The 26,876-nt window shown below is 43.0% G+C and overlaps 1 long non-coding RNA gene across 3 annotated transcripts; it reads left to right on the forward strand.

The window, feature by feature from the left end:
* Positions 1 to 1,862: 1,862 nt before the first annotated feature.
* LOC108352502 (uncharacterized) lies at positions 1,863 to 23,884 on the forward strand. Of its 3 annotated transcripts, none has more exons than XR_005491943.2 (4): positions 1,863 to 2,478; positions 7,647 to 8,183; positions 8,465 to 8,659; positions 10,934 to 14,525. It is a non-coding gene; the product is annotated as an uncharacterized LOC108352502 (long non-coding RNA). The 3 variants fall into 3 exon arrangements; XR_001840758.3 differs by having other exon boundaries at positions 1,866 to 2,078; XR_005491945.2 differs by lacking the exon at positions 10,934 to 14,525 and adding an exon at positions 23,705 to 23,884 and having other exon boundaries at positions 1,883 to 2,478.
* The last annotated feature ends 2,992 nt before the right edge of the window (positions 23,885 to 26,876 follow it).

Raw genomic sequence — 26,876 nt, forward strand, 5'->3', positions numbered from 1 at the left:
CTGAGAAGCTATTGGTAGTTGATGACTGCAGGCAGGGAGGAGAGTCAGTTTTCCTTAAGAGTGTGGCCCCTATGTGTTGCACATCCTCCAGTGGATGGACACACATACACACACACATACATATACACACACGCACACATGCACACACATACACACATACACACACATACACACACAGCACTAATAAGACTTACTAGTTTTGAGAGAGAGAGAGAGAGAGAGAGAGAGAGAGAGAGAGAGAGGAGAGTTGGGATGGAGGTATAGAAGTGCAGGTCTGAGAGGAATTTGGGAGAAGGAGTGTGGACTGTGAGTGTGTATATGTGCTTCATGTATGTTACACAAACATAAGTGTGCAAATACATCACTTGCAAAGGTCCGAGCAGGCTGTCAGTATCTTCTCCTATGCCTCTCCATCTTATTGTCTTGAAACAGTGACTTTTGATGAACTAGAAGCTAACCATTTTGGCTAGGCTGGCTGACCAATGACTTCTCTAGATCTGCCTGCCTCCACTCCAACGCCCCATCCCATGCTGAAGCTACAAATGTGTATACGGCTATGCCCAGCATTTTACATAGGCTCAAGGGCTTCAGACTCAGGTTCTTGCAGAGTAAGGGTTCTCCCCAACTTAGCTATCTTGCCAGCCTCAACATTTTTGATTTTTTTAATGCTAATTTTGCCTATGTCCCCTTGTTACAAGCATGAAGTTTAACAACAGACCCTTATTCATAGGGTAGGAGCCACACTTAATTCTCCCTTCCTTTGCTTTGATAAAACCTTTGCCTCCATTTCAGTTGAATCATCCTTGGCAGTGTCTTTGAGAGATTCCTTTGGTAGAATAGTGTAAACATATTGCCCACAAGACTATGCGAGATTATGCATAAAGCAGAAATCGCATGTCCACACAGGTATCAGGACTAATGGGCACTAATATTTCATAAAGAGACAATCTAGTTCATTACATTCTACATCCCTTGTCCTCATAAATCATTCACCACAGGGAGCATTGACAGGGGGCTTCTTGGAGAACAATCCGTATTAACTCTCTCCTTCGTTCACTACAACTTAATCTGCTATCGATTATTAACATTGCTTAAAGTCAGACACAGTGGTTGTTTCTGCCAAACAAAAGAAGGGTGATTTAAATACAAAGAAAACATGTTTCTAATTAGAGATTTTCTTAAAGATACCACATTACAAAATTTTTAGTGAATGTGTGTGTGCTTGCCTGTCTGTATGTTCACTACATGTGTGCAGTATGCAGAGAGGCCAGAAGAGGGAGCAAGATCCCGCTGGAGCTAGAGTTAGAAATGATTCTGAGCTGCCGAGTGTGATGTGGGTTTTGGGAACTGTACCCTGACCCTCTGCAACAGCAGAGTGTCCTTAAACACTGAGCTATCTCTCCAGCCCCTATTTTTATATTACAAAATTGCAGGCATCAGGCACTCTCCTTGGAACAAGTGACTCCTAGAGATCAAACACAAGTTGTCAGGCTCGGTGACAGGTGCCATCTCACTGTCCCCTAAGTAGAGATTTTGATCATGTGGGTTTATAGGAATTTTTTTCCAGTGTTGCATTTTGGCTGGCAGTGCATTGGACAGTGGAAGATAGCTTAGAAACGCATGATGGGGTGGTCAGAGAACAGATGCAGCTGAAACACGAGACAGAGCCACCAGGATAAATCACAGCGCTCATCAAAACATCACCTGTACTCAGTGGAGACCGGGGATATGTAATTTACAAAAACAGGTATAAAGCGAAGAGTTCGTGCTTATATTGTAAATACTAACGGGCCAAATGAAGACTCTAGGAATTATGGGTATTCATAAGGCTTGTGTGATTCGAGAATGACTATGACGCATTGGCTTCTGTCTCAGCTGGAGACCGGATAGAGAGCATGTACTTAGGGAAGGTTGCTATCAATACAAGATAAGGACCCAAGATGCTATTTCACAAGGAATATGAAGAATTCTTGTGTAAATGGGAAACGTGTCTCTGAGTCTGTCAAAAGCTAAAGGCCATAGCAGAGTTGTATACACAGGAAGGTACCCGGTGGGCCTCTTTAAGCCTGATACCCAAGGTACTCCACCCATGACACCTTTGTTCTCTTGTATCCTCAGATCCAGACAGCAAGGAGGGAGATGAGGCCGTGGATGGGTCTGTAGATCCCTCCTGCTATTTCTCATATCAACACTAGGGGGCACCCTTCCTTCCCTCCAGCTCTACCTGGCGGAGACAGAGCTTCCTTATCACAGCAGCTATTTGTTCAAGGGAAGATTATGTTTCTGGAGGGCTCCGGGTTTCTGCTGAGGGGTTCTTCTGTGCACGTGCAGGATTTAAACACAGGGTTCTGCTTGGAACAGCAAACACCAACCGCGACCAGCCTCACGCCAGCCATTCCGTTCCACTCCTGGGTACCAATTAGTATCATTTGCACAGCTTCCATCACTTCGGCTGACACTGTTAGTGAGCTATTGCAGGTTTGTTTGTTTGTTTGTTTGTTTGTTTGTTTGTTTGTTTGATGGACTGGGTTTTCTGACTGTGAAATGCCAACACTAGTATTACAGGAAGATCTATGCTTCAGATGCTTATACCCTCCAAATTACTTGGAGCCCATGGACGTGTGCCTCTGCTACTTGCATAGAAATATGCTGCTTATCAAATGTCTCTTTGTAGCGCTGTACAGATCGCACATGTGTGGCTCATGAGTGTGATGACCAGCAGCTGCCTGCCTGCCATCCAGAAGGGTGGCATAAGATGCTGTTTCCCTGGCAGAGCCTACACCGTGGTAGATCTCCTTAGACCTGCTCCTGTGGAATGGATCATTTGCAAGTCCTCTGCCTTGGTGGGAAGTGTAGCTTCACAGTCACAGAGGACTGGGTTTCATCCTGGCTCTCTCCATGAATGGTTAAGTGACCTCAAACCTTCCACCTGAAAGTTGCAAAATGATACAACACAAATCTTCATTCCAAGGATGGTGGTTGTAAAGAAAGTGTCCACTCACTAGTGCTGTTGTCCTTTTCAAATGGTTTGCATGTACACAATGTATCTTGGTTAGTGTTTACTGGCAACTTGATACAAATTAGACTCGTTTGGGAAGAGGGGAACCTCAACAGAGGAATCACGTCCATCAGATGGGCGTGTGAACAAGTCTGTGGGGCAATCTGTGAGCAGTCTTGAATAATGATTGCCCTGAGAGGGTCCAACCTACAGTGGGTGCTACCGCTCCTAGGAGGGGAAGTACCAGAAAGCAGGTTGAGCAAGCTATAGGGAGCATTCAGTAAGCAGCATGTTTTCCATAGCCTCCGGTTTCTGCCTTGAGTTTTCAAGGACTGCCTTGGGTGATGGACTCTGAACTGAAAACGTAAGCTAATTAAACCCTTTTTATGGTTCCTTTGGTCGTGATGACTACCACAGCAATAGAAAGCAAACTAGGACAATATCCAACCTCATCATACCCTCTAGGTGTACCCACCACCCATCACATCTCCCATCTGATCCCTTGTCTTCCTTCTATAATAGTTTTAACATTTAGGTTTTGAACCTGCTGAAACCAGTGCATAGCCATGAGGATCACCCACTGGTGCACGGGGATCTAAAGAGAAACTGTGAAAACATGAACAGACTCTAAGTCTAACCAAGTGAAGACTTTCCCAAGGCCTCAGATGATGGTTGTGACTTACTCAGATGCAGAATTACATGAACTCCAGAATTCCTCTGCATTTTGAGGACCGCTCATCCCACATACTATCCCAGTCCTCCGCAGATTAAGCAATTAATCTCTTTGTGTGAGATTCCAAAGGCTGAGTCAGCCAGCTTCCTTCTTAGCATCTTTCTTTGGGAACCAGATTGCAATCCTTGTAAAATTAAGAGAAAGTTAAAGTAAGGGTACTGATTAGGGGCGGAGGAGGGTAGTCAGAGCGAGGCTGTGTGTGTGTGTGTGTGTGTGTGTGTGTGTGTGTGTGTGTGTGTGTGTCTGTGTCTGTGTGTCTGTGTTCCAGAAAATAGAAACAGCGGGTAGAAAATTTAAACAGATGTCTAGCTTATAGGGCAGGGTATAAACTAAGCCACAATATGGTTTTCCCATTTTATTCTCTTTAATTTTTTTTTTTTTTGGTTCTTTTTTTCGGAGCTGGGGACCGAACCCACGGCCTTGCGCTTCCTAGGCAAGCGCTCTACCACTGAGCTAAATCCCCAACCCCTCTCTTTAATTTTTTTAAATTTAATTTTAATGTTTTTTTTTTTCAGAGCTGAGGACCAAACCCAGGGCCTTGCACTTGCTAGGCAAGCCCTCTGCTACTGAGCTAAATCCCCAACCCGTAATTTTAATTTTTTAAAAGATATTTACTCTATACAAAATAGAATTTGCTGACTAGAAAAGAAGGGGGAGAGAGAAAGAGACAAGGGGTGGATGGTGGTGGAGAGGTTTGTTTATTTTAAATTTTAAATAACTCGTAGATTCGTTGATCATAGCCTCAAATCACATCATTTTTCAGATATGTCATTGTCCTTGTGTAGTTTAGGGGGGAGTGTTTAGAATTCGGTTTGAAAGTGCCCAGGTCAGGATTCCTGCATAACACTGGGGTCCACAATGGTTCCAGTATCAGATAACAGCTCTCCACTCCAAGAGACACAGACACAGCTCTCTGCCCAGTCCCAGGCTGCTTTAGCCCCTCCTCTGTGTGCTGGGGACCTGCCTGACTATGTCTGCATGGCTCTTCTCTCGGGAGAGCCACACTGATAGACTCTTATTCTGAAGGCTTCCTGCTTAAAATTGGGAAAAGCCTAGATCTCAGCCCTGTAGGAATGAACCCATCAGCAATCCCTCATGAGCCCACCTCGACTTCCCACTGATCTCAAGCAATGTTGAGACACAGAAACAAAGAAAGACTTTATTTTCTAGTGGTCACTCCGCAGTGTCAGCATAAAAGTCCTGTCTTTGGGTTGCAGTATTAGTGACTGGCTTTTTAAATTGCTGATTGAATTGCCAGTGAATTTTCACGGGGAAAAATTCATCTGAAATGAATTTTTGCTTGGAATTAGGACAGAATTTCCAACCATCCCTGAAATGGTCCCTAACGTATGTCTGTCATTTTTTTTATGATGTGTTTATATGAAGCGGTGCTCTCAGCTTTGACTATTATAAAACAAAATATCCATCAACTCCAAAAAACACTGAAGAAACTCTGTATTCCTTATGCCAAGCTTTAATTATTTGTGTAAAAATAAAAAGCTCATGCATCTCATTAGAATGCTAACTTGCTTACCTCTTTAGAAGATGGTAAAACTCCATGTATACCAAGGAATTGATTGAAAATAAATTTCTTTATAATTTATCATCAATAACTGATTTATAACCTAAAGTACACCTGAGGTCTGGGAAAACCCTTTCACATAAAGGCTGTGGGATATTTAGTGGGCAAAGCTTTGGATCACAGTTTAGAGCCTTGGCACCCAGGAAAACGTTGGGCCAATTCTGTAGACCTATGTGGCCAATCCTGTAGTCCTAGTGTGGGGGATGCAAAGACAGGGGGTCCATGGAGCAAGCAAGCTACCAACCAGACTAATTCAACCAGAAATCTTTGTCTTCAAATGAGAGACTCTGTCTCCACATCTAGGTATGGAGGGCGATCAAGAAGGACTCCTGGCATCAATATCTGGCCTTCACAGGCAAGTGCACACATAAGCAGGCACACCTGTGCACACACATAGGCACATGCAAAGAGATGGCTGAGGAAATTTTAGAAAGCCTAATATAAGATTCCGCCTCAATTCAATTTATTCACTGCGAAGCCACATTCTGCAGCGGCCCTGAATGTGTCCTGTCACCGCATATAAAAGGATTATGTCCTAATTCTGTCTCCTGCTCAGATAGGATGTTAGTGACTTCAAGTCCAAGCCCATTAGAACACAGGTAAGAAAGAGGTAATATCAACCTGTGGCCCTGAGCAAACCAGGGGAACCCTGTTACCTCACCTAACCTGACAATCTGTCTCGGAACAGCTCCGAATGAGCTAACCTGCATGTTTAGCATAAAGATGGTAAATTAATGGTGCAAAGCCGAAGCGCTGGAACTCACCAATGCCCTGCAGTCCAGACGCAAAAATGAGTTCACGCTTTAATGAAAATGGATTGTACCATTCCGGCCCACAAGAACCATAAAAGACAAGTTCATTACTAGTAATTTGGAAAAGTAGAAGTCAAAGCTGGTGGAACTCTTCCTGTGTCAGTTAAGACATTGCAAGGAAACTGTTAAAATGATATTTATGGGAACAGGTTGTTCTGATGCTTTCCAAGATGTATTTAAGGTTATAAATGGTTGTATTTGCTGCGACAAAAAAAAAATCAGCTGGTAGAAGTGTCTATAGGCCGACTCTTTCAGAGATGTGGCTAAGCACTTGCCTACCTAAGGTGCGAGTCTCACAATGGGTGACAACCAGGACCTAGAACAGTTCTGGGTAGGAGACAGAAGTAAAGAACTGTCAACCAAAACCTTCATGTGTGGGGTGTGGGGGGGGGGGGAGGGAGAGAGAGAGAACTATTTTGTGGGGGGGAGAGTGTGAGTGTGATTATGTGTGAGTGTGTGTGTGAGAGTATGTGTGTGATTTTGTATGTGTGTGATTTTGTATGTGTGTGTGTAAGAGAGATTGTGAGTGTGTGTGTGTGTGTAAGAGAGAGTGTGTGTGTGAGAGAGAGGGGGAGAGAGGGAGGGAGGGAGGGAGAGAGAACTATTTTGTGGGGGGGAGTGTGAGTGTGATTATGTGTGAGTGTGTGTGTTGTATGTGTGTGAGAGATAGTATGTGTGTGTTTATATCTGTGCATGAGTATATGTGCATGTGAGAGTGTGTGATTTTGTGTGTGTGTCTGTATGTGTGAGTATGTGTGTGTATGTGTGTGAGAGTATGTGTGCATGTGAGAGTATGTGTGTGATTTTTTATGTGTGTGTAAGAGAGATTGTGAGAGTGTGTGTGAGTGTGTGTGTAAGAGACAGAGAGAGAGAGAGAGAGAGAGAGAGAGAGAGAGAGAGAGAGAGAGAGAGGAAGGGAGGGAGGGAGGGAGAGGAAGGGAGAGAGGGAGGAGGAGAGGGAGAGGGAGGGAGGGAGAAGGAGGGAGTCTTTTGGAGGGTTATGTTTGGATGCTACCTTCATACTCCTGCAGCACTTGGGAAATCCTAGAGAAGTCAATGCAGATGAAAATTACAATTGTGGGGATGGAGTGCGGGCTCGGTGGTCAAGAGCACTGCCTGCCCTCCCAGAGAGCCAGGATTTGATTCCTAGTACCCATATGGTAGCACACAGCCATATTTAATTCTAGTTCCAGGGAACCTGACTCCCTCTTCTGGCAACCTTGGGCACCAGGCATGTAAGTGGTTCACAAGCATACATGTGGGCAAACACCCATACATATTTAAAAGAAAGAGAAAGAATGGAGAAGGAGGAGGAGAAGAAGGAGGGAGGAAATTCCCGAAGAAGTAAAGAAGGAAAGATGGCGGCCAGTAGTAAGTTGCAGCTTAATGTTGACTGGAAAATTGGGTATGGGGGTGTACATGCCAGTCTGACAATACCCATGAAAATCCTTGTACTAACCCAACCAATGCTGCCCGTGGAATAGAATGTACTTTCTTGAATCCTTGCTTCTCTGTACACAGCTGTCTCCAGGACAAACAAGCTCACGCAAGCCCCTAACTATCATGAAGAAGAGAAACTTCAGTTTGAGTGGAAATTAAATTGCTCAAGAATTTTGATAAAGAGGTGTGTTCTCCAAGTAATAGAAAATCTTTTCTACAAACAATCAACAATGGATTAAATTTCATGGTTCAAGAGGTCTTTTGGAGAGGAATTTTCAGAAAAGATCCAGGAATAATGGCCGCAGTGAAGCCCTCACTTAAATGCACTCCAAAGACACAGGGACATATGCTCTCCTCCCCAGTCCCTGGCTGGATCTGAAAAAGGAGGAAAAAGTAATTAAGCCATTCTCTCTAAATTGAGAGAAAACCTGATTTAGAATGGCATAGAACATACAGATATTCTTCGCTGATACTCAAGAAAATGATTGCGAGGAATTAGTGACTGCCGACCACAGTTTTCAAGTTTGAGGAATCTACTGACTTCATGTTAAAAGAGATGGTGAGACATGGCGCTGCATGGATGAAACTCCAGCATTCAGGAGCTTGAGGCAGGGGATGGTGAGTTTTCAGAAGGCGTGAACTATACTAACAATACCCTGAATCAAAAAGGAGGGGGGGTCATTTCAAATTAAATTAATAGTAACTTTGCCATGATGTTGTCAAATCCTAAAATGAGATTCTAGCCAAGCATGTAGTTGGATGATCTCTGTCAGAACTCAGTGTTTCCTTTCTGGGTAGTACATCAAAACCATTCAATTAGCCTTGCTTGGTGGACTAAGCTTATGAAATCCTCCTGTACCAACACTTTTCCCCCATTTTCTCTCTCTATCAACTGGCAGGATGCCCAGGACCAAATGGAGGACCCTTCAGACAGGAGCCTGGGTCCTTCATGATTGTGTGGAGCACTGTTCCTTGTCCCACATCCAGAGAATACCTGGTCCCACTTTTAGAGTTAATGGAGTGCTCCTGGTCTGAGTCTAACGTTGTAGAAAGATTAAGGGCAGACCTCTGGCTAATGAAGACCCATACTGTAGGTAAGTGCCACGACTTCAACTTCGAATTGTCACTTCCTTCCGAAAACATCAGGATATCTTTCGAAAAAGAAAAAAAATTGTTGGGCTGGGGAGATGATGCAATTGGTAAAGTTTCACTATACAAGTCTGGAGACCTGAATTCAGTCCCCAGAAGCCCTGTAACCAAACTGCACTGTGATCTTGTAATCCCAGCTCTAGGGGAGCTGAGGTAGAGACAGGAAGATCCTGGGGCTTGATGACTGGCTAGCCCAGCCTATGGGGATGAGTTACATGTCAGTGAGGGAACCTGCATCCAAAACAGAAGGTAGACAGTGACTAATAATACAGCTGAAACTACCCCTAGCCTCGCTATGTGCACGCATGCTCAACACACACACACACACACACACACACACACACACACACACACACACATTAGTTAGCATCTTGTCTTGGAATCTGTGTCTTATTCTTCATCTCAACATAGCAAACATTTTTGGAGATGACATTCATTATTGGTCTAGATAGCGAATGCACCCACCAGGCTCATATGTTTGAACACTTGGATGTGGGATGTTACCGCTGTTTTGGAAGGTGGTGGGGGTGTGAATCCCAAAGAAAAGAAGTAGATACCTGGGAGGCAGTTTAAGGTTTATGGCCCCACTCCTACAGCTGTGAGCTGTTTCCATCCACCCCAAAACTCCTCCCCTCCACGGTGGATGATATCTTCCCAAACTGTGGGCTAAAATAAATTCTTCCCCTCTGAAGCTTCCCTACACCCAGGGGTTTGATCCCAACAAGGAGAAAAGAGGCTGATAGAAATGTACAATGAGTCACCTCGCACCTAGGTGAATGAGACTGAGTAAAATATCAAGCTCTAAACCCCAAGCAAAGCTCTCATAAAACCTTGTAGTAATTCTGCCAAGACAATGCAGTGGGCTAGCTTTATGACCTCCCCTATTAGGTGGCAAGATGTTTGCAAACTTAAAAGCGTTCACTGCGGAAGAATAATTTCTTTTGTTTCACGCATCATTTGCTTCTCTATTACTTGTTACTTTAGTGGGAGAAAGAAAGGGACAAAAATATCTGACATTTACGCTAATACGTTACCTCATATAAATATGTATGACTCTCAGATCCACTCTATCCTTGAAGAGAGAAGATGGGAGCTCCAGCTCTCTCCTTACAGGACCCAGAAAGACTTGCTATAAACTCCTTCTCAGTCACACTTCTTGTAGAAGTGATTTCTGTCCATGAGACCATCCAGACATTAATCCCATGATATTTGGAAACCATGGTGAATACCTTCAAAGGGTCAAAGCGTATTTTAAAGCACATCCTTTAATTGATAATGAGATTTTTAAATGTTTGACTCCTTTATGCTACATAAAACATCCTGAGCAAATCAGGGATGAGAATTTATTTTGCCCTGTGGTTGGAGTGGGCCCAGTCTATCATGATGACGAAGTCTTGGAGGGTCAGCCCAGTTCTCTCCACAGTGGACCAGGACATAGCAGAAAGGGATGCCTGCCTACAATTAGTTTTCCCTTTGTTTGCCCTTCTGCTGTGCCTCCTGCCCCATGGAGATGGTGCCACTTACAATTAGGGACAGTCTTCCTCCTCTGTAAATTGTCCCTTGAGCTATCTGCAAAGACAAACCAAGAAGTATGCTTTCCTAAACTCCCAGGTGGTTCTAAATCTGGTCAAGGTGACAGTGGAGATTAAACCATTACAATATCTTACCTGCCTCCTAGAATCCTCAGTATCCACTTCTATTAAACAGGAAACTCAGACGCTTCTGTCCAACCCATAAGGTGAAAACAAATAGATTGTGCCACTGCCCAGTTAATGTGAATGCAGCTCAGCTATTTTTTTCCACTGGAGTATAGACTTTATATGCTCCTGTCCACTTAAACCCCAGTAGAATGAGTCATGGGACAGTCCATCTGGTTAAGTCTATGGAAAAGCATCCAGCAGTATTTCAGGGGGCAGGGAGGTGATCTTTCACTCTTCCCTTGCATTCAGAATCTGCAAGATGCCAAATACTTCATGGGTTTACTTTCTTTTACGTGTACGGGTGTTTTACCTGCATGTGTGTTTGTATGCCATGTGAACGCAGTGCTAAAGAGACCAAAGGAGAACAGAAGATCCCCTGGAGCTACAGACACTTATGAGCCACCATATGGATCCTGGGAATCAAATTCTGGATCTCTACAAAGGCAGCCAGTGCTCTTAACCACTCGGCCATCTTTCCAGCCTGGTTATTCCTTGATCCCTTTCCTTATCTCTTGGCAGACAGAGGGTCGAATCCCTTGTCCACGTGTCCGGTTCTGTGATGATCTTCAAATTTGCCATATTGTGGAATAGCATACAGGTGTAAATGCCAGCATCCAGAAGAAGGCTGTGCTCCCAGAGGGGGTGTTGCTGAAGCTGGCAGGTTTGTCCTTGAATCTCCTGCATCCCGTTTCAGAACTCCATCCTTGGGGTGCTACCTAAGTAGTAGCCACAGCTTGTTCTCCATCTCTAAAAGCTGCAGGCTCTGATGAGCTTTGCTAGTTTCTATGACAGGAAGACATAGGACAAGATGACATGGATATGTCAGAACCTATTAGCGACAGAACCGGGCAATCATGACTGGTTCTGTAAGATCACTCTTTGCTAACCTCTCAAAGAGATCTTTTCCAAGGCAAGGCAATGTGTATTTTTACCCTGACTCCACATTTATTCTCTTAACGTTTGGATGTCCAATATCCAAAATCAAATTCCTCTACAGGAAACATCATAAGAAGGAGTTTGTTTGGGCCACTTACAGATTCAGGTTCATGCTGCTGCATCCAACAAGAACCCTGTGAGGGACACTCAACTACAATAAAGCCACAGTCTTACAGGCCATGGGTCAAGTGTGAATATCTCACTCCAAACAAAATGCTCTCGGAAGCACTTGAGGCATGGGTATTCCCCAAAGCAGATGCATGCCGAACATTGCCTCTACCCCATCTTTGTTCACACGTGCAGACTCTGGTGCAAAGAAGAAACTAAGCCCATACCATGGTGCATTCCCAGCAGCAGCAGAGACACTGAACCCTCAGAGACTTTCACCCTTGGGAGGCTATAGTGTTGGGAGAGAGGGACTAAGGAGATGGCTCGGTTGGTGCAGAAGAAAAGTGTGAAGACACAGTTTCAGATACCAAGCATACACATAAAGATCTTGGTGCTGGGATGCAGAATCATGGGAACTCTTATTTTCTCATCTAGCTAAATCTGTGAGCTTGAGTTTCAGTAAGAAAGAATGTGTGTGTGTGTGTGTGTGTGAGAGAGAGAGAGAGAGAGAGAGACAGACAGACAGACAGACAGACAGACAGACAGACAGAGACAGAGACTCTACAGCAGTCACAGGCTTTCATGCCTACTTAACCACCTTCAGAAATGCACACACATGTGTACATTTATCCCTCAATACTGTAAGTATACAATCATATACACTCACACTTCCACAACCCCCCCCCACTAATGTATCATAATCATATCAACAGAGAAAGTATCTCACAGTTACAGTATAATACTCTCAATGAATGATTAATTTCGGCTGTTTTAAATATTAGTGTTAGTAATAAGACCGTATTATTATTTTAGATAATTGTATAGCCTAAGGGGATGGTTCAAAGACCAGAGAGCCTAGACTGAAAAAGAAAACTTTTGTTTCTGAAGGAAAATTCATCTATATTGTTCTATGCAGATTTGGATACAGGAATAAGGGGAAAATATATTGTGGAGCACCTGTTTCCCTGTGAGCTGCTCCTGTAGGTTAATGAAGCAAAGATAAACACCCAGCCATCCCTGTGGGGTCAGCATCAATGAACCATCCCCACATAAAGGCAAGAGAAAGAGGGAAAGCCAAATGATGTTGTAATTCTACCAAGAAATCAGATTCCCGCCTACAGGAGAAATCAGCAGAAAATCATGAGTAGGATGCTACCAGGTATCACTGTTGATTGCAAAGTTTCAGTGGGCTGAGGGTTTGGGAGAAAGTCAACAGCAATGACCTGCCACTTCTCAAAAGCACAGAAGAGCCAACAAAGCCAGTTGATAAGGTTTCAGAATTGTGCCAGGGTTGGGGGTTCAGAGAGAGTCCAAATTCATCAATTTTATCCTTGAGGGCTATGATAGTGAGGGGCAGCCACCATGTGCCATCTTGCACACCCTGGTCATTAAGTATGACCCTTTCAACTTTCCATAACTGTTGAGTATCTGTCCATATCTTTTCAAGGAAGAAGGCTTTATTTGTTTGCTTGTTTCTCTGTCTATCTCCATCACCATCGCTGGTTTTAGACACTGGGAAGCTGCAGAGTACAGCTAAGTCTTTATTTCCATTGGAATGGCATGCATGACAGAGGTCATGGTGTCCTGTGCATTCAGCTGTCCTGCTAAGGCAACAGTAAGATGCTGGATAGTGAAGCAACAGGAGAGAAAGGAGAAGAGGAGAAAGGAAATCAAAGAAATGAAGAACATTAGCAAAATGCTTCTCACTGCATGAGCAAAGGTCTCTGAAGAGCAGGGAAGGGGTTATGAGAATCTCCTGGCTACAACATGTGTCTGGTCCTCCATGCCTCTCCATTTCTTAAGGCTTCTTATCAGATTGGAGAAGTCTCAGGGAATCCTATTTTAAGCATCGGGAACAACCAGGACCAATCTCTGTCAGCGGAGTTCAGCAGAAGGTCTCTTTTTACAGTGCAAGGGAAGAGAAGAGATACCCCTCCTTGTCACCCACCCCCATCAGTTCCTTCCCTCTACAGATGACCCTGCTGAGTGCAGCTGGCTTCTCTTGACACATTAGGTTTTATATAAACCAATGTAGGATCCTTGTGAGTTCACTCAGCCCTACAGTTATTAGATATTTCTCCTTCTTGGCAAGTTGAAAGTGAGAAGGAAGAGCATGGGGGGAGGGGGCGCGGCGTGTGGCTTCTCAAGGCTTCCACTGCACCAGCCCACTCCTCCTGGGTGAGATCCCACCACAGTATCCACAGGGATATCAGATGCAACTGCTGCTACCTTAAGTTTTACTGGCAAAAACCCTCATCATATGCAGAGATGTGTTTCAAATAGTCTGCTCTCTTTTCTTTTCTTTTCTTTTCTTTTTCTTTCATTTTTTTTAAGATGGGCAACTATATATTGTGTTTATGAGGCAGAGAGAGGGCAAAACCCCAGCAGGAAGATGATTGGGTGCTGTCTAGAGTTCCCGCTGAGGAGCAAGAAGAGTATAATTGGGATCCATCTTTTCCCCCAATACTTTCCTATTGGCATTTATGTTGCAGCAAAGAGCTTTGATGAGCCTATCTTACTCATATGTCAAGCCTCATGCTCTCCCTTCAGACCCTCTCCAGTGCCCCAGGTCAGGGTCTCTTAGTTTTCACTGATATCCACAGGGCCAACTTCTCCCTGTATCTATGATGCAGTGTGTCTCTTGAGGGCCACCACTATATGGTAGTGATGGGTGCAATGATCCTGTGCCTTTAGCTCATCTGTTGCAGCATCAACCTTGAGCTCACGACTGCTATGTGAAAAGCAGGCTGTATTTCCATGTTGGCCAAAAAGTGGAAGGTGAGAATTCTGAGACACCAGCATCCCAAATTCTCCTTCTCCTTCTCCTTCTCCTTCTCCTTCTCCTTCTCCTTCTCCTTCTCCTTCTCCTTCTCCTCCTCCTCCTCCTCCTCCTCCTCCTCCTCCTCCTCCTCCTCCTCCTCCTCCTCCTCCTTCTCCTTCTCCATCTCCATCTCCATCTCCATCTCCATCTCCATCTCCTTCTTATCATCACTGGGAAAGCTCCCTCATAAAGGCATTGGATGTTTCGAGAGTACTTTAGATCATTGGTTTTCAACCTTCCTAATGCTGTGACCCTTTAATTCAGTTTCCCGTGTTGTGGTGACCCCCAACCTTAAAGTCATTCTTGCTGCTACTTCCTAACTGTAACTTTGTTACTGTTATGAATTGTAATGAAAATACATGACATTCAGGATATCTGATATGGAAACCCTGGGAGTCTTTGCCCCACCCCCCATCCAAGGGCATGACCTAAAATAAAGGTTGAGAAGCACTGTTTTAGATCATCTAGCAAGCCACTCCTGACATCTTAAGACCTAAGGGGTGCATGAATTAGTGATTTGGCCTGGGGTACAGGATAGTACCAGCTCTGATGAGAATGCTTCATGGCCAGAAGCCTATATGATCAAGGAAGATATTCTCTTTCTAGGCAGGTCCTGGGTTCTGAGCTTCCCCACACAGGAGTTTCTCCACCTAATTTGAGCATCCACTGGCCACTAAAGAGCAAGGTGTATTTAATAACAGAATTCTGGTAACAGGGACGTAATTAAACTAACACCACCTACCCTACCCCTTGCACACTGGGCAAGAACAGTTCTTAGCACACACTAGGCATTGATAAAATGACCTTGCTTACACAACCCTGCCACATTCTCACATCACATCCTTGGGTCCCCACTCAGCAGGTGTCATAACTGAGGCAAAAGCTGAGTGTGTTATCAGTAATGTGATGACTCACGGGATAAAGGTCAAGGGCTTCCTGAAGTCAGGAAGTATGACTCCAGGCTCCATGATCTTCATGACTATTCTAAACTACTCCATATAGAGATGAAATTATCAGTTTTGAACCAATAGAGACAAAGACAAAACCTGAAAATACCACCCACCTATAAAGAAGACTGTTCACAATAGAGACAGAAAGCTGGGCTCTAAATTGTATCTCTTGCTCTTTGAAAAAGGTCTTGTGATGGTCTTAGGAAGAGTAAAGCTAGAGAACAGAAAGTATTGGTTCTTATAATCATTATGGCTATTTCTATTTCAATACCTCAATTTCCCAAGAGCTTATTACCTTAAATTATCTGAGACACCTTCATCTGTTGACTCAACAAATCCTTCCCTCTCACACGTGGCAAAGTGTAGATGATGCCAGATCATATTAATTGATTGGGAGTTTTGCATGAATAATTGCTTTGAATTAATACCAGTTAATTGGATTTGCAACATAATAACGTTTGGTGACCCACTTTGTACTTGAACACAATTAAGGTATTTTCGGAACCGCTATTAGGAGGAAAATGTCCCACTGACTAAAAAACATGTAGTTTAAAATTTAACTATGTAATTCTATCCAGATATGAGCAAGCCCATAGGTACTGTTTTTTAGAATCTCTAAAGTTCCCTTGGTATCCCAAATCTATTTTCCAGCCTAACACTTCCCTCCAAAGGCACTCCGGGATCTGACTCAGGGGTAATGCTGCTGCAAGTTAAGTCTGGAATGAATCACTTCCCTCTTCCGTCTGAGGATTTTTATGTCTATCAGAAACTATGAGACAAGATGGCTGTACATGCTTTTATGGTTTGTCACCACGTTAGACATAGAACACAGTAGTTAGCATTGCTCTTTCCCAGGCTAATTCCCAGGAATGCAAGAATGCAGGTGGCATTAGAAACTGATTACCCAGGGTTATTTAAGGGAAGAGAGCTGATAGAATGGAAATATATGTGTATTTGCATGTGTATATGTGAATATGAACATATGTGTATATATGTAAATATATATATGTATATGTATATTAAGAGGGGATTTATTAGTCTATCATACAGACTGTGTTCTAGATAATCCAACACGTTTGTCTCCGGATGAAAAGGTCAAGAATCCAGTAGTTTTTCAAGTCCATAAAGTTGGATGTCTCAGCAGTCCCAATCGGGCTTGGGAGTCCTAGGGAATTCCTGGAGAGCTGCTGGTCTTCAGACAATATTGGAATCCTCAAGAGGTTGAATTTAATACTGGGCATAGAAGCAGGATAGATGAACCGGCCAGAGAGAGTGTGGGTGAGCAGGCAGAAACCACATCCTTTCGCCTGAATTGCCAATGAAGGTGGGTTCTCCTGCTTCAAGGAATCTGATTAAGAAAATCTCTCCCAAGATCTCCCAGCTGCTTGGGTTTTAGTTGCTTCCACTTGCGGTCAAGTTGTACAACCAAGATCCACCATCGCAGTCCTACAATCTGTTACTTTGCCCAGCTCACCTACGTCCCTGGAGTCATACTTTATGCCCGCCAGCACAATCTGGATGAGAGATAATGGTTACAGGGAGAAGGAGTAACACCAGGAGATGGGGCAGGAAGACACAAAGCTGACTCTATCTTTTCCACTACTCTTTGACCAGAGCCTACTGACCTCTCGGTAGTCAATCTCACTCAGAAGACTTGTCATCTCCACTCTCCAATGGGCATTAAGCCCAAATCCTACCCACAGTACTTTCTAGGCCACCTACATGCCAAGCCTTCTTTGTATCTTCAAAGTCTTTCTGCTGTTCTTTCTCGTTGTTAGTGAGGGCAGTCTTATTTCAATAGGGCCTTATTGCCTCCACCTTGCTTCATAGAAATCAATGTAATGTCACCCCGGCAATGTGTCATGAACTTGTCATTTGAATTAACTGCAATGCTGGAGCTAAAGGTTGAGCAATCTTGCTGCCGAAGGCATTTTCCTCTAACGGCTCCATAAAGTGGGCAGCAAAATTAATAGTTGGTGATAAAGTGGCCATTTGCAGGTTGCTGGGTGTAGCAAAATGATAACTGATGGAGCCTGGGATCTTCTGCCTTGGTGCAGAAAGGACTCCATGAGAGGACACTGTCGTTCTGACGTTTGTTATAGCAAGCACAGCTTCAGGCTGGCAGGTCAAAGGACCAAAGGAGCCCACAGCAAGAAGGAAGCTGTCTGAAGCCCCATGAAAAACCCTCACCCAGGCTGGACTACCGAATCCCAGACTCAGCAACAGGAGAAAATATTATTTAATCCACAATCTTTGGCGACTTGTTATAGCAACTGGACATACAGCTTAGCATATGAATGTGGAGAAGAAGCATAATAAATGAGGATGGGGTGCTGGTCATAAGATGGTGACTATGAAACCGGGTGGTGGCGAAAGTGATATTGGTGATGGTGGTGGTGGTAATTTATGATGGCAATAACGATAGTGATGGTAACAATGGTGAGAATGGTGGTGATGATGGTGATGCAGTTGGTAATACAGATGAAGATGATGAAGATAGCTGTGGTGATGATGACTGTGATGATGGCAGTGGTAATGGTGATGATGGAGATGTTATTGGTGATATTGCTGGTGATGTAATGTCAATACTAATGGTGATGGTGGTAGTGATGTTGTTAATGATGGTCATTACAATGGTGATGGTGGTGAAGACTGTAGTGGGTTGGCCTGAGGCTGCTTGTATTGTAATGCTAATTTGGGGCCCCCAAGACTGGTTACCCCAGAGACAATAGAGCCTGTAGACACTAGCTAAGTGACCCTGCCCCTAGTTCATTTTGATTGGTAAATAAAGATTCCAACAGCCAATAGTTGGGCAGAAGAGACATAGGTGGGGTTTTAAGTTTCATGGGCTTTGAGAGAAGAGAACGAGAAAGAAGACGAACATACAAGAGGAGGAGGGGCATAGCCATGGCTTAAGAGAGAGGAGAGCATGGCCCCGAGGGCTGCCTAATTGGAGCTAAGAAAAACCCAGATGAAACAGGGAAGTAATAACTTGGGTTATCAAGGGATAAATGGATTCTAACAACATGGAGGGTAGACAACTGTCCAGCAACTGTGCTGCTTAAGGCTTAGTGTAAATATAAAGGCTGTTCATTGGGGAACTCAATAACCGAAGTGGGACAGAATCCCTGGGCGGGGGATTTTAAATATTTCCTACTACAGAAGATGATGGTGGTATTAGTGGTAATAATGAGGACACTGAGACTGATGCCTACCTAATACCACTGTGAGCCAAGCACTGCCCTAAGGGTTTATTCCATTATATCTTCATTGGTAAGTAAATAAACCAAGGAGGAAAATCAGAAACCATGCCAAAGGCATTCAGATATTGACCGAAGCAGTCCAGAACCAGTGGCCATGCCCACAGCACAATGTCACTCTATAGAAGAGTATACATTGGTATGTTTGTAGACATGTCTAGACAAGGTAAACAGTCATGTGATCCAGAGAGTTCTATAAGTCCTCCTGCTTTCCATTAATATTTCAAGGAATAAATAGATCCTGCTTTAAGAGGAAATTATGGAGATAAAGGTACTTATTAATAACGAGCTCTTAAAGGAAGTCCTGGCACATGGTAACCATTCTGTGGAATATTTTATCACCATTGTTATATTACCTTTTCGATAATGGGTTGGACATAAAGAAGCTAAGCAAAGTCATCCTTGGAGGTCAGGGGAGCCTGGTGTATTAGCACCTGGGAGTGTCCACCAAAGTCTTACCTTTCCCCAGGTCTCATATTTGCTGATGTTAGATATGCCCAGGAAGCTCGTCATCATCTGCGAAGAATAACCAGGAGTGTGGTGGGCCAGGAGGATGTCCTATGATATCCAAGGAAGTCTTATGGCAAGAAGCATAAGTCCCTGCATCCCAGCCCACTGGGAAGTGATAGGCATTGAGGGGTGCTCCTGGGAGCACATCTGCTGCTCAGTCATAGGAAGCCCTGGGTCTTGTGTAGAAACTTCTGTGGAATCCCTTCTTATTGTCATTTCCATTCAGGAACTAACATCCACCCCCATTTATTAACTCTCTCCTGACCTATCAACCATGTTGATCACAATGGAAGCAAGGACCAGGGAATGTTTGTTTACTGGTTGTTGAGTAAGTGAGATAGATATATTTCTCATACAAAAGAGGAAAAACTAGTATTAAGATAAATGTATATATGTGGACAGGTGTATAAACACATGTCTATTGTGTTTCAATTTTAAACGTTGCCCTCTCTTCTTTTCAATACTTTACCTAAAAATAATTGAATTTCTCATCTCATTAGTGGCTCCTAAGATAACACATAGAAGAGGAATCCCAAAAGAAAGCTCTGAATTTGCCAATAAGTAGTAAAATGCAGTTACCAGGATCACTGCTATTTTGTCAGGTGAAACAGAAAATTGCTATTAAAAAATGTCCTAGACTTCAATTTTCCAAAATATCCCAAGATTACTCTCAGGATTCAACCAAGAGGAAAGATAAATAAGAAAAGAAATAGATAAATTGGGTAATAACGGGAAAAGAATGAGATCCCAACCATCTGTATTGACTTTGTGCTTTATAAGAAACACAAGTAATTTGAAAGCACACTTTTCTCCATGATAAACTGTCAAGTGAGAGCAAGTGCATAAACAGACAACAGAAAACCTCTGAGGACTCTGTTATATCACGCAATGATCTCGGAGTCACCGAAATTGCCAGATAATCTACAGGACAATTGTTCCTTGGAAGTTTCTTTTATTGAGCAATGTTGTCTTAAGGAGAGCATTTAAGTAAATTAAAAATGTTGCAAGAACATTACAGGCAAACAGATAGGCAGCATCCGGGATTATTATACATCGGCAGTATTCTTTTGTTTTGTTTTTGACTGTTGCTGTTTTAGGTTTTAGCAGTAATACACATCTGTGGGCTGACAGTTTCTGCTAGTCAGTCTCAAGATACGGGTGCCTTCCACCCAAGGTCAGCCATGATGTGACTGTGGACAGCATCTCATCTGAACAGTCGACTGTGGTGTACCTGTCTAGAACTCACCCTCTTGTTTTATGAGTCCAGGTTCTCTCAGGGTATTGGACCGGAGACCTCATTTCCTCACTGACTCTTGCTTAGAGACTTCCCCCTGGCCCTAGCCACATGGCTCCCATAGTGCAGGTCACAACACTGCAAGTGATTCCTTTAGATGAAAAAATGAGAAAGTGAGTACCCACAATGGCAGTCTTTCTGTAATCCACCTCAAAATGAATATTCTACCAGACCCAGTATATTGCTTAATCAGGAATCGATGAATTTGGTCTGCATGCTTTCATTTTAAAAGATATATTTATTTTTATGTTTATGGGTGTTTTGCCTGTATATATGTCTGTGCACCACATGTGTCTTTGCAACATCTGTATGCAATGGCCACAGGGGCCAGAAAAGGGTGTCAGACACCCTAGAACTGGAATTACAGAGGGTTGTGAATGGCCACGTGGGTGTTGGGAATGGAACTGTTTCTTTGCGAGGACAGCTAATACCCTTGACTGCTGAACCATTCCTCCAGCCCCTAACCTCTAAGATTTTATTCTCACCATTTTTTAAAAGGCTATTTTCTTGCAGTATGCTTTACACATAAAACACAGTATGGCTATCTGGAGGCTGGGACTAATTCTTTGACACCTGAAGAAGTCTCCCTTGCTGTGTGACAAGAAATTAATTTGTTTAGCAGAGAGAACCTTACGTATCGCTGTTACATTCTGTAACTAATCATGGTGTGAGTTTCTACTCCTTATTCAATAAAGCCCGGGCCTCACGCCACTGCAGAGTGTGAGCCAATTTTCACAGTTCATGACTCTTTAAAATGACTCATTAACCAATTTCATTTCCATTTCTCTTTGAATGTCTTCCATGACTGCAAGAAGAAAGTACCATTTTAACTCCAGATTTACATTCTACGCATCTCTCTTGGACTATCTATTTGACAGAGAAAGCAGGTCTCGGGCATAGGATTCTAGACAAATAACCCCTAATAAGGTTTATGATTATGTAAGGGAAGGCGTTCATAATCAGGGAGACTGATAAGGGACACTTTGCATACTCTAGTAGTGATGGAAAAATTCCTTTAAACTGTTCTTGAAGATTTGTTTTACATTTGAGTATGTGTTCTCATGTGTGTTTGTACACCTGAGTGCAGAGTCCAAGGAGGCCAAGAGGGTGTTGGAGCTCCTGGAATTGGAATGACAGGCAGTTTTGAGGCACCAGATATGGGCATTAGGAACTGAACTGAGGCATCTACAAGAGCAAGCAGGTGCCCTTAACCACTGAGCCATCTTCAGAGCCCTAAACACTTCCTCACAGGTATATTTCTTAGAACAGAACTATAGGACATTTGTATACTGTGACTCCTTTCCTTCACTGAATCTATCCTTTGAAACAGGCCTCCATCATTATGTTAGCTATATTTCTCTTTTTTTACCCTTGCATACTATTTAAATATGTAAGTGTTTTAGAAAGAGACTCATTGTACTGCCCATAGTCATTTGGCTGTGACAGGCGGAGGCATCAGGAACTGTGTAGGTTGAGGGTATAAGAATATCAAGGAAAGATTATGAGGTAAAGGCTATATCTGTGTACAGTTTTGATAAGATGTCACAAGTATATATATATGTATATATATAATATATGTGTGTATAAAGCATATAGTATATATATTATATATATATTTATTAATATAGTAGTATATAGAGAATATATTACATGTAGTATTATACATTAGCATGGTATATATTAGAAATATGTTATATGTAGTATTATATATAATAGCATATATATGAATATATTATATATGATATTATATATAATATATTATATATGATATTATATATATTAGAGTAGTATATATATTAGGATATACATATATATACATATATATATATTATTTACTTGGTGGATGAATAACTGAACCCCATACATCTTTCCTGAAGCTCTATGAGATGGTTTTCCTACTTGAAGCTAACAACATGTGCCACTTAGTGGGTGCCATATACAGAGTTGTGCGCTACCCCTTAATTCACATGTGGATGTCATAATAAGCACACAATGGAATATGCAGATGGGGCTTTGGAGAAGAGAATAGGTCTATAGGTTATAAAAGTGGGGTACACACAGCTAAGACAAAATGGCAGAGAACTTCCAGTCTCTATTAATTTCCAGGGGATTCAGTAGGAAGGGACTCTCATACACTATGGGAAGAGAAGCTTCATCAAGGACAGAGCTGACAAATACTTTGCTCTTCAAATTTCTATTATGTAAGCCACATCACCTATGGTATTTTCTCAAATCATTTTAAGTTGATAGATACCATGGATAAATAAATTTGAGAGCTGGAAATGTATCTTTGTTGGTAGAGTGCTTTCATAGAATGCATGAAGCCCCAGTTTCAGATATCCATGCACCACAGCTAAAGCCTGTGATTTCAGTATGCAGAAGCACACAAAATAATTCTTGGCTACTTATTAAGTTTAAAACTAGCTTGGCCTACATAAGACCCTAAGTCTTCTTCTTCTCCTTCCCCTTTCCCTCCTCCTCTTCCTCCTTCTTTTTCATCTTTTCTAATGAGGAGAATTTATTTCATAGGAGAAATTTGGTACAGAAAACTGAAGTCCAGGCTACCCAACCCAGCACTCTATAGATGATGGGATGAGATACCTAAGCCCAAGGCTAGACCAATGGAGAAAGTTAGAGTCTTATAGGAAAGCCCTTCCTCAGACCCAAAGCCTACATGAGAAATATCCAGGTAAAAGCATAGAGGCAAATGGAAAAGTCACAGAGATACCGGCATCCAGCATCTGTGCAGTGCAGAGAATAAACTGAGAAACAGACTGAGCCCCGTGCCCCGCCCAAGAAGTCACTAAATTGGAACTTCCTAGCAAGCTAGCCTGCAGGAGTCAGGAAACATGTCAGAGAAGAGCAGCAGTTAGCCTGGGATGGGAAGAACATGCCATTCACAGGGTAAAAGTCAAGATCTGGGACACTTCCAGGTTCCTTTGCCAACTCCAGTTTGTCCCTCTGATTCCAGAGATTTGGAATGAAATGCTCACTCAGAGAAGATGAATTTACAGTCCCCACCCCTCATTTCTCTGAACTGCATTAAATACCTTTTAATCAGAAAGGATTCCATTCCATGCAGAACAGATTGGAGTAGCTAGCAGCTAACTCTGGGAGACTGTCATGGGGCTGAGTAACCGCTTGGCTGCAATCCTACCTCTTCGATGAAAGGCAGGGCTGAGAGTGAAGTCACACATGAAGACCTCAAAGGAACATCTTTCAGACCCTCAGCAGCAGCCTCTATGACTGCAGGATAGCAGGAATGATGGCTTCTGTCCTAGGGCTGAGAGAAGCATCAGTTCATACCAAATGAATGGTCTCCGACTGTAGCCTTGAGATTTAAGGACCGAGAAACACCAGATGCTAAGCACTTAAAGATGTCCTGATACACTTCCAATGCTTTTCCTGTAGGGAGATGGGGTCTATTCGCTGTCTTTGAAACCTATCCTGCCCTTCAAGTTCAGCCTATGCAGGTGACCAGTCATTTGGTAAATGGTTGCAGAAATGCAGAAAGACCAGAAAAGGAAACAAAAACAAACAAATAAAACAAAAACAAAGTAAATCAAAAACATGTTCTCTGTCTTATATGGAACTTGGGCTATAATGTTGTCATGTATATGTGTATATGGGTGTAAGTGTGGCTAATATCTAAAGGAGACTGAGAGAGAGAGAGAGAGAGAGAGAGAGAGAGAGAGAGAGAGAGAGAGAGAGAGAGGAAACAGACAGAGAGACAGAGAGACAGAGAGAGGGGGGAGGATGGGAATAAAAACACAAGGGACTTAGAAGAGAAAAAGACCCACAGAGAGGAGATTACAAGAGGTAAACAGAGGTAGCAAAGAATGGGGTAGATGTGGAGAATAAACCCAAAATGCAGGTTGTTGACAGTTGTAGAGAGAATATCCTATATTGTGTGGATACATCAGTTGTCAATAAAAAAAAAGTTCATGGCTTATAGAAAAGTGTAAGCTTATAGGAAAGGGAGATTGATTTCTGAGAGAAAAAGAAGCACAAGAGATTGGCCCCAGATACAGAGGAAGAAGACAGTCCCATGAGACTGAGGACCAAGTAACCTGCCATGCAGCATGACCTAGAATAGAATAAATAGATAATTAAATTATGAGCTGGTTGGGAAACAGGCCCAAGCTTGTGGCTTAGGCGTTCATATATAAGAAGTCTTAGAGTTGTTATTTCTGGGAACAGGGGCATGGGAAGAAAAGCATCACTCAGCAGACAATGTCCTAATGGCATCTAACATGATAAAAGAAACTTAGAAGAAAATAGCAGACTAGGAGGCTGGAGCATTGGCTCAGAGGGGAAGAGTGTTTACTGAGTTCAAATCTTTAGACCCCATTTAAAAAGTCAGGCTTGGTCATATACATACCTGTGCCTTGGTGTTATAGTGTGGGGGGTTGGGGAGAGACTGAAGACTGGAAGATTGCAAGCAGTTGCTGATTTCTCATCTAGCTTCAGGATAAGTGAGGCACCCATCTCAAGGAAATAAAGTCTGATCGTGACAGAGTAGGACTCTGGCTGTGCTCTTCATGTCCCTGAGCACACACTGGTAAGTGTGCATATCAGGGGAATGGAATGGAAGGAGAATGGTGGACAAAAGTGGGACAAAGAGAGAAAGCTGGAGTCTTACCATTATCTTTAGCACCACAAAACCCATCACATTCCCAAGAAAAACAATACACTCAATTTTACCTTTCAATATTCTAGACTAGCTGATCAAACAGAGATATGTTTCATTGGATAAAGCTGTCTACCACCAAGCCTGACAACCTGAGACTGATGGCTGATACCCATATAGAAGGAGAGAACCAACTATTTCAAGTTTCCTCTGTCTTCCACACATGTTTTACACACACACACACACACACACACACACACACACACACTTTTAAAGGCCTTACCATCTGAGAAACTCAGGGTCTGAAGAGTGCCCACAGACCCATTAAGAAGTGCCCAGTATATGAAGGATGTGGATGTCACTAGCTGGGCTGATGGAAGGCTCCCTGGGTAAGTCACTCAGGGTCCTGTGGACTAATAGCCTATTTTTCCTTAATTTATATGTTCCAGTCTTCTCTTTTTGTGACATCTGGGAAGATATTATGTTATTTGAGCCAATTCTCTATGTATAGTTTCCCCTTTATCCCTCTCTGGGGTACAATTCTGATTTAATTTCAACCCATGGTGCTATGTGCCCATGTCCATAGGCCCACTGAGCCCATCACATTTGAATAAATTTGGTTAGACAGATGTGCCATGGCTTCCTCCCAGATGCTTCTGCTAAGTGCTGTGGTGGATAGGAAGAGTGACATTATCAGTTGTACTTTTAATGTTCAGAAAATTGCTGCAGAATTTGCCCAGAGGCATGTGTACAGATCCAGTGGCTGGCTGGCAAATGTTCTAATGGTCATATGCCAGTGAAGTTTCAACTTTAGTTTTAAATGAACAGGGAGACATTGGAAAGAACTCATGATATCTGTTAATTTGTTTCCATTCACCAACAGCCACTGAAAAACCCATCCCAGGAATTTCAGACATCTGGTCAACCAGCTAGCCATTCAGTCTCTAGTTTAGCCTTACATAAGTCCCCACTCCTGGAGGGTTTAATTATTTTCATAGACAGTGTCTTGCTATTGGAGTTGAACACAATTGACTTAACCCTTGAAGCTACTGTTCTGATGCAGAAATGCCTCTGACTCATAACCTCTGTTTCCCATGTTAAATGTGAAACACACACTGAAAACACAAATACACACACACACACACACACACACAGAGAGAGAGAGAGAGAGAGAGAGAGAGAGAGAGAGAGAACCCACAAGTACAGCAGGTTTCCATCCAATCCTATAAGCAACCACAGAATGACAGGGGCCTCCCAACCTCAGTCATTTTCATTTGAGGCATGATTTATCTCTAATGTGTTTCTCAAATGCTTTGTGCCATGAATACACAGGAGCAAACCCCACTTTGAACCTGAAATTCGCTGGGTGCCATGTCTGTTTACAATGCTGAACAGCACAGGACTTGCCAACCTTCAAAGTCTCAGGTCAATATAAACATAAATATAGGTATTTGGCACAGCAGGCACTTAAGAAAACAGTAAAACTGTCTAAATAAACCCAGAAAACCTGCCTGGACGTCATTTTCCCATCCCTTCTTGCTTGGACTCTTTTTTTCCTCCCTTAACATAATGCGGAGATGGGTACTGTCACAGAAGGGTTAGGAGTAACATCTCTGGCCTCAGCCTTTCGGTCCAGAATGTGGATGACACAGCCACTTGTCCAGGCAAATAATGATCATCATTACACGGTGGTTGCTCTCTGGGGCTCACAATGGTCATTATCATGAGAAACTGACACTTAAGACACTACGGAGAACTCAAATGTGGTAGTCAATCTCCAAGCTCCCCAACCCCTCTCTTGTAAGCACCAACCATTTGTTAATTGTCCTGAGTCTCTTGAGAAGGGTTAGCATGCTGGGGGTCAGAGAAGAGACACACCACTGGAGTCTGATTTTAGGGACAGGAGGGAATGGCAGACAAAGGAGCTGCCAGCTGTGTTCATTTGCTCATCTT

This window comes from Rattus norvegicus, chromosome 12 (genome assembly GCF_036323735.1).
Source record: "Rattus norvegicus strain BN/NHsdMcwi chromosome 12, GRCr8, whole genome shotgun sequence".
Classification (NCBI taxonomy): Eukaryota; Metazoa; Chordata; class Mammalia; order Rodentia; family Muridae; genus Rattus; species Rattus norvegicus.